This window comes from Falco rusticolus, chromosome 2, assembly GCF_015220075.1.
Source record: "Falco rusticolus isolate bFalRus1 chromosome 2, bFalRus1.pri, whole genome shotgun sequence".
Taxonomy (NCBI): Eukaryota; Metazoa; Chordata; class Aves; order Falconiformes; family Falconidae; genus Falco; species Falco rusticolus.
The window spans coordinates 91,284,337-91,292,574 of record NC_051188.1 but is presented as its reverse complement, the minus strand read 5'-3'; positions in this window follow the sequence as shown (position 1 = coordinate 91,292,574).

Sequence of the window (8,238 nt, the reverse complement as noted above, 5' to 3'; positions counted from 1 at the left end):
CTGAAACAAGCATGGGTACTTTTATATTGCTTTTAATGATGTCAGATTTCAGTTTGACAACATCAAATGCTCAAATCGATTAAGAACCTAATCAGCTGTCTGCCTAGAGATTTTTCAAGAAGCCTTCATGGCAGGCAGGCAGATCCACAGCTTCTCTTGCATATAAACATGCCACTGATACCAATGCAGCTTTGCACATGCAAGCAGAGGACACAAGCCTTTGTTTTCAGAATTAATGTCCCTGTAACAATGGCTTGAAAAGAAGTATTGTTAGAAACTCTCATTCTGAGGTCCTTGTGCTTGGATTTCTTATAGACTCATTATGTTCTTAGACTGGTCATCTGGTATTACTAAGAGTTACAATTAACTGCAACTTGCCTGATGCTGAATGATATTGTGTTGTTAACAAAAATCTCTCCTCCTTAAGTGCTCATCTTATTTACTCAGTTACAATAACAACTCGGTTACAGCAGTTTTCCAGCTAAGGAATAATGGCCTTGCAAAACTGAGGTCTGGTAAGAAATAATACCAGAGAGTAACAGTCTAGGTCAGAGAAGACAGCTGACAGCTTGTGGGGTGATTTTACTCAGCCTTTATCAGTTCAGACTTATCCTACTGTGATTGCATATGCTTGGGCCCTTTCTTTGATAAGCAGCAATCCCATCTAAGTGAGTTGAAAGAGCAGCACAAATAGACAGCAGATGTGCCCCAAACTGGCATCTGTCCCACTAAATTGTTAAGTAGCCCTGAATGAAGCTGTAATGAGCCTCAGAGGGTGACAGTGTCTTACCCTGGCTTTCATGGAGCTCATACTTTATAAAAAAAAAAATAAATTAAAAATGCAGTCTTTAACATAAAGTGCTACAGTAATAGCCTCAAGTGCTTATTTCAGTGTCATTGTGGGGCTTACATTAATTCTAACATATTAACAAGAAAATTAATTACACTTATGAGGGCAGAATGGCACCTTCAGTGTCAAACGTTTAGGCTGATACAAGGCACACTGTTCTCTGCAACATGTTTTGGTCTTCCTACTGACATCTTTTTTGCTGGCACAGGCAGTCCGTGAGAGAAGCATGGCTGAATCAAAACTACATGCGCTGGGAGAAATGAAGAAGTTATTCCAATCTACTGTCCAGGAAAAGTCAATCCAGAGGCAAATTTTTGAGTATTTTATTCCATTCCCTTCCTGAAATAATTTAAGCTCTTGAACGTTCTTTAACAGATAGCTAACAACCAAGTTTCAGACTACGTGAGTCTTTATAAATACTTCCATTATAGGTAGGTCAAGTGCAGAATCTAATTACTAAAATTAGCACCAGATTAAGGCAAAGCAGAAAGAAAATCAGTTGAACAGAACACCCTGAAGCACCAGCATTTCTATTTCCACCTCTGGGCCTTCTTCTGTCGTGCAAGTGGAAAGAAGTGTGCAAGACAAACGGGGGAGCTCTTCAGCTGACAATGTACGTGTTCAAAAAGTCTGGAAAAATAACAGGAAAACTCATGCTGGCTTAGATTTCCTTTGCTTCTGTTTTCTGATCTGTTCTTTCAGCTAAGCTTCTCCTAGAAGAGCTATAAAAAAATCCATGCTGGAAATCTACAACACTGACACTGCTTTGGGTCAGCCAGCTGGATCACTTGTCTCAAATGCTTTTCCAGCCCTTGAGAAATGTTCTCGCACAAATTCTGTTTGTCCATCTTTCTATACTAGCTTTTCAAGTGGTTGGTGGCCACACATGACCCTGTATACCAAATTTGTACAGTTGTCTTGTCTTCCTCCATTTCAACAGCCTGCCCAAGTGAAAAATAGGTAAAAATAATATTCTGATATTGTGCATCCCTCTCTGCAAATCTTAAAAACGTGTATTCTAGTCTTTGTGGAAAACAGATGCTCAGTTTGCTTGTCTACTTTTACTGAAAAATTTAATGGAAAAAAAAAATGAACCCATTTTGCAGAAGGCTAAAACAAATTGCTATGAGCCTTGCTGAAAAATACTTTCATGGCTGCTGTAGAAAAATGTAACATGCATTTTCCTTGCCTGTAGCCACTCCATCAAACTCACATGGTACATTTCTTGACCAAAATGTACTTGCTGCAGGTAAATGGGCTATCATAATTTTACAAGTTTGCTTTACTTGGCTAATTTGTAAACAAAAATAGTTGACTCACTGGAAGTATTAGCTCTGTTTGAGAAAAAAAAAACAGCCACCTGCAAAAAAATGGCAGACGTTCCAACAAAAATAATTTAAAACAAATGAGTGACTATTGAGGTTTCTAATGGGAAAGAAAATTTGCTGTCAGCTGCATTATATGGCACCAGCAAGAGAATACTAGAGTCTAGCTGGCAAAGGATCTGGGAGAACACTGCTTGTCCTATGAAATAGGAGACAGATGCTTGAAGTAGAGCAAAGGGACGTGGTACTGTGTAGTAAAAAGATCCAAGGCATAATTGTTGTATGAGGTTTATGGTACTCCAAAGCAGTTGAAGTTAGCCAGACAAAGATAAATAAATTCCACCTTATCTGGCAATTTGGCAGACACTGCAAAATTAACAAACACTTAAAAATGGTTTGTATTCAAACATGAACTTTTCTTCATGTTTACTTACTGTTTAAGTACCGCTGAAATTAATGATGCACTTCCAAACTCTGAACAAAAGGACAAAAAATCTTAAATGATTTTATTTTATTTTAATTATTAACCAATTTTAATGATTTGCCTGCTTTATGTCGAAGTGTTATAGGCTTGTAAGTTTGACTGCAAATACACACATATTGATACAATTGAAAGCCAATACACAATGGGTTTGACTGAAAATATACAGAAATCAATAGGAAGCTTCTCATTGATTTTGATTGAGTCTGAAGAAGACTCATAAACTGAAAACTGTATGGTAAATATTCTTCTTATCGAGATGGTGGATTCACAGGCCTTCCTAGCCCCCACCAGCTGCTTTCTGAAGAGATGTTCCCCTTTTCCTCCTTCTCCTGTGGCTTTACAGTGAATTACTCTTTACTAAGTATTTTTGCAAGCAAGTCTGGGTTTGCAGCACACCTTGGCCTCTCAGGCAAAGACTGCTAGGATTTGTAGGCAAGAGAAACACATCAAGGAGATACAGAGCTGGAATAAAAAGCTATCTTTGTGCAGGGTCAACTGGAACCATGGGCAAAGCTGGGATTTGCCTAGGACACTAGACTGTCAGAGGCAACAACATTATCATGGCCCTCCTGTGTCTTTTGCCAGGGCCCTGGAAAGTCATGCTGGTTGCTGCTGGTGGCAAAGAAGTGGATGAGGCAGCAGTACTGCTCAGGCAGGTCATGGTGTCTGTGCCCCACATCTCTACCCTGGCCTCAGAAACTGAGCTCCATACAGCTCTCCTTACAGTTTTATCTCTCTCTCCACTCCTTCCTGTCCCTGGCCCAGGACACAGCTCCAGATTTTGTTTAGCCAACTCAGCCTCCCCAAAACAGCTGAGAAGCCTTGGGCTAGCACTGCCTCTGGCTGCTTGTTCAGGACTTGCCTTACTGATAATAACGCAAGCAAAAATCTAATATCTAAATGTAAACCAATAATATAGTCAAAATGTTCTGAGTTTTTAGGCCAAAATTATATGGAAGGTCCTATTTAATGTTACTGAGAATATAACATTTAGAAAAAAAATGTGTAGCCATTGCCTTATAATGCTCAGGACCAGGTGACACTAAATTCAGTTCTAATAAAGCTGTAATTTTAAAACCTAGGAACAAAGTAATGAGAACGGGTTCATTCTACTCATGCAGGAGGTCACATACAGATTACTAGAAGAGATTCAGCAGTCTGATGAAAGTTAGCTAAGTTCCCTTAACAAATTCTTGCATTTAAATGCTTTTCAACCGTCCTAAAGAAAACAAAAAATCTGAATGGAAAGTTGTCAGACTGGAGGGACTACTTCTGACTTAATTCGCTCCCCGCTCCTCATTGTGTTTGATGCATTTAGAGCAGTCTTAGTGACATAATCAAAGACAGTTTTGAATGCCCTTAATGATGGCGGAAGAAAAGAATATCTGAAAGTGTGAGATTAAAGAGATGAGGTATATTCCTGAGTCCTGCACAATGGAGCATGAGTGTATTTCAGTATCACAGCTCAAGAAGCCAAATTAAAGAACATCCATAATTCTGTTATTTGTTTGATCCGCTGTCATAAGTGTTTTCTCCTATAATTATTTGCAGGTTTTCTGCACATGGATCCAGATACAATTATGCTAAAGCAAGTGGCATCGTATCATCACAAAACTAGAAAAAGTAAGGAATAAATCAAAATCCGCTAAGGGCTGTCAGAGACAATGTGGCTTAATGAAAAATGGCCTCAGACCATTAAGTCTGGTATCAAATTGTCATGACACATACCTTGTGATATATGACCCTTACTGTAAACCATAGGACTGGCTTGGATTTTGCAAAGGTTCAAAAAGCTTTGCAACCAGCACGGTTGTGTTTCTTTTGTGTGGGGAGTGGGGAGGAGGGTTGTATAAATTTGACTCCACTCAAATCTATGAGCTTCATTAAAGCCAAATAAACATCAAAGTTACGGAAGGACAAATCTAAACTAAGCACTCCTTTCCCTGAGGGAGCCCCGGGACTGGGGGCAATGGCAACAGACCGGGTACTAAAACATCGCTTTCTTGTACTCAGGGAAAGGAAATTAACACCACAGATGCAACCCGGGAAGCAACACCAAGCAGTCACACCCTTTCTAGTGTAACCAGTTTATTTTCAGTTTGTTCCCTTAATATTATCCTAACATTACTTTCTCAAGTAACCAAGCAACCTTCAGTGCCCTACTGCTAAAACGGTTTGAGTCACTGCTGGGACCGTCCGTAGCTTTGGGTTCACTGTCGGATGCGGGAGAAAGTGCAGCGGCTGCTCCATCCCTGGGCTGCGCTGCCGCCTGGCGACACTTCTGCACAGCTCTCCTCTTCCCCCGAGGCTCCAAAAAGCCCCTAAACAAGGATTCTGCCGGTAACATAATTCTGACAAAGGGACAGAGGTTTAGAACTCAGAGTTATTTGTAAAATTTGAAGAGTGGTCTGAAAGACGGGATGTAAATCAGTAGTTTATACCTGGAAGCAGAGAGCAGAACCCAGCAAAGAAAAGGCAGGCAGGGAACAACGGGGCTGGCAACAATCCTGCAGAAGAGAATTTGGAATCGTAGTGGCTCATAAGTCAGTGTTGTTCAAAAATATCCTGCCACTATGAAAAAGGCAAGTGTTGCACAGAGCTACATCAATAGGAATGTTATCTGTACCCCGGTATGAAATAGAACACAGCAGAGTAAGAATGCCTGTGTAAAAAGCATAAAGTACAAACAGTTGGTGTCTTTAAAAACCTTTCTGTGTACACAGAAGCGTCACAAAATGTTTGTCTAGAGCATTTGCTTGAGCCTTGCAGACACCAAGTCTAAGACCTTGATTTTGGACAAAACTATACATTTGTATATATCTGAAAGATGCATATGATCTGAAAATGCAAGAGGACGGAACTGAGTCCCAGGTATAACGCTCGGGTTTTCATACCAACAAGATCCAGCAACAACAGAAAATATGTCTGTTTTCTTCCCAGTCTTCAAGCTGATCACTGTCACATTCAAATAACTCTCCAGTAATTGAGCTTACCCGGGAGAGTAAAATAACATCTCTTTTCCCCTAGGAGTTTACTGTGTAAATGAATACAGCCTTTTCTACAGAAGTGCTTCTCTGTATGTTGTAATACGAATTACTCCTGAGACGAAAATAAAGAAAGTAACATAATGGGAACTACAGAGAGGAATAGCATAAAAAGATAAATAATTCAAGCATGAAAAATGACATAATAACTTCATTGGCATCTTGCTCCTTCAGTGTTTTCCAAAGAATAATGCAGGAGAGCAATCAGAATGACAGACAGGATTGATACTTAATTAATACAATTTTCTTTCACTGCTAGAAGCAAAATATCTGGAAGATCCTAGAAAACTACTTCTCTTCCAAATTCCAATGCCTCCAAAGAAAACAAATAATCTGAATGATTTTGACAGTGTAATTAATTATTCTAATTCCCCCATCAATGTCGATTGCATATGTCTCTACTAAAAGTGAGCTGGGAGCAGTTGCTGTCTAAAGCAGGGATTACAAGAAAATGTAGGACAGAATGGGAATTAGTCAGAAGGGGTGGGAGGCAAAAGAACAAAACAGCGACATTTTTTGTAGAAGCATAGAGGAGCAATGTGGACCTGAGAAAAGGAACAGATGAACAGAAACAAACATTTGGGTGGGAAAATCAAATGAGATAGGGGAGGACAGGAAGAAAAATGGGAGGAGATAAACCAAATTAAAAAAAGAAGGAATAATGAGAGAAAAAGGATTGTTCCTGCTGAGCAGTTTCAAACAGAGTGTGCTATATTTAGAACTGGAGGATGCATCTGGAGTAAAGCTGGTGATTCAGGTTTTAAAGATGGAAAAGGAACCAAGGCTACATCTGTTCTTTTTGATAACTTAATTCTTTGGTCAGTGCCTGGATGTGGTACCTAGTCATTCACATCTGAGTATGTTCATCCCCTTGTGTGCTTGCCTTTGAAGCTAACTGACCGCTTCCCCTTAGGAAGAAGCCAGGGCACAGTCCTGGAGGCTGCTGCCTGTGAGCAGCATGGATGAGCCTGTACCACCATCCTTCCCAGACAGTCCTTCAAAACAAAGCCAGCTCACCATGCCCCCACACAGATTCCCACACCACCGAGCATGCAGCACAGTCCCACTGTGCAACGCCTTTCAAATGCCACTCGGAAGGGCTGCTACACGGCCTCAGTTTACTTCAAGCATTTTGAGCTAAATAAATATGAAGAATAGTTATTATGATTTAAGGGGCCACCATACAGTGCCACACAGGAGATTGGGCAAGTGTGCCATAATGTGGATGCCTCCATCAAAGAAACCAGGCTGAAGCAATGTGACCACAAGCTGTTCTGCAGGTCAGCCTCCCACACAGAATGTGAGTTAGATCTATGGCAGCACGGGAAGATGAAAAATCAGGCAGCAATCTGCTGACTCCCGAAATGAGGCGAGGATTGCTTTCACCTGGGTGTAGATGGAGGGTGAGCTGGAGCGAGACCCAAACGTTAGATCCTCCCCTCTGTCTTTAACCCAACAGCAGACATTTGTAACAGCAGCTGCAATCCGAAAGATGATAACATCTCAGGATCACACCCAGAACAATAGAAAACAACGTGTTTTGGCCAGCTGTCAAGCAACACACCCTTGCTATAGTAATACTAGTCACACATGGCAAGGTGCTCCATTATGAAATATTCCATAATCATCTTTCTTTAAAGTATTTTCTAGCATCATTCTCTGCTTATGATTTTATTCTGTTTTCCTTTTCATTGTTTACTTCATTCATCAATTAGGTTTCTGCATTCATTTTCTGTGGGACAGTTTAACCATTTCAGGATGCTTTAAGAGTTTGTCATGGAGAAAACATGATTAATTAAATACCATGAAAAGTAAAAAAGTTGCAGATATAATGTAGATCAGTGCTTTACTAGCTTTCCAAAGAGGTAAAAAATGGATTCTTTCTCATCAAAAATAACTATTTCCTACAACTACTAGAAGTGTTAGTAACATATCAGTCGATAAATGCGTAATTATCAAAATTGCTCCACATGAGTTGCACCAATACAACGGGTGTGTACATGACCACCGTTGATACACATAAATCCACCAGTAATCTCTCCAGACTGTGCAATGCTGACAGATAAAAAGTGCAGGTTGTAAACTTCCAGACAGGTGGCCTGGAAGTCTTGGCCTGTGGCAGTACCTTGGCAGCCCTGGGGAAGGCTCCACACAGGCCTTCAGGGTAACACTTTCTCTAGCTACAGACACTCCCTGCTTGGAGAACATCATCTCCAGCAAGTCTGTGCTTTCTTTCCAAGCTGGGAAGCTCTACAGACTAAAGATACTCTAGGAAAAACACCTTCTGAGGTAACTTACCAACTTCTTCATCTTGCTTTTTGCTCTCTTGGAGGCCAGCTGCTGTTGTTGCTCTTGTTTCATGAATGATGTCTAAAGCTGCTTAGTAGTGCAGGGCTGACTTGCAAAATTCAAATTTCCTACAAGTTGGATGACTCCACAAGAAGCTGTGCAGACTTGCCTTTACCTGTGTGTTAGCAAGAACTGCTTTGCCCTTAGTGAGAACTGAAACCAGCACTCTGTCTACTCATGGGTAGA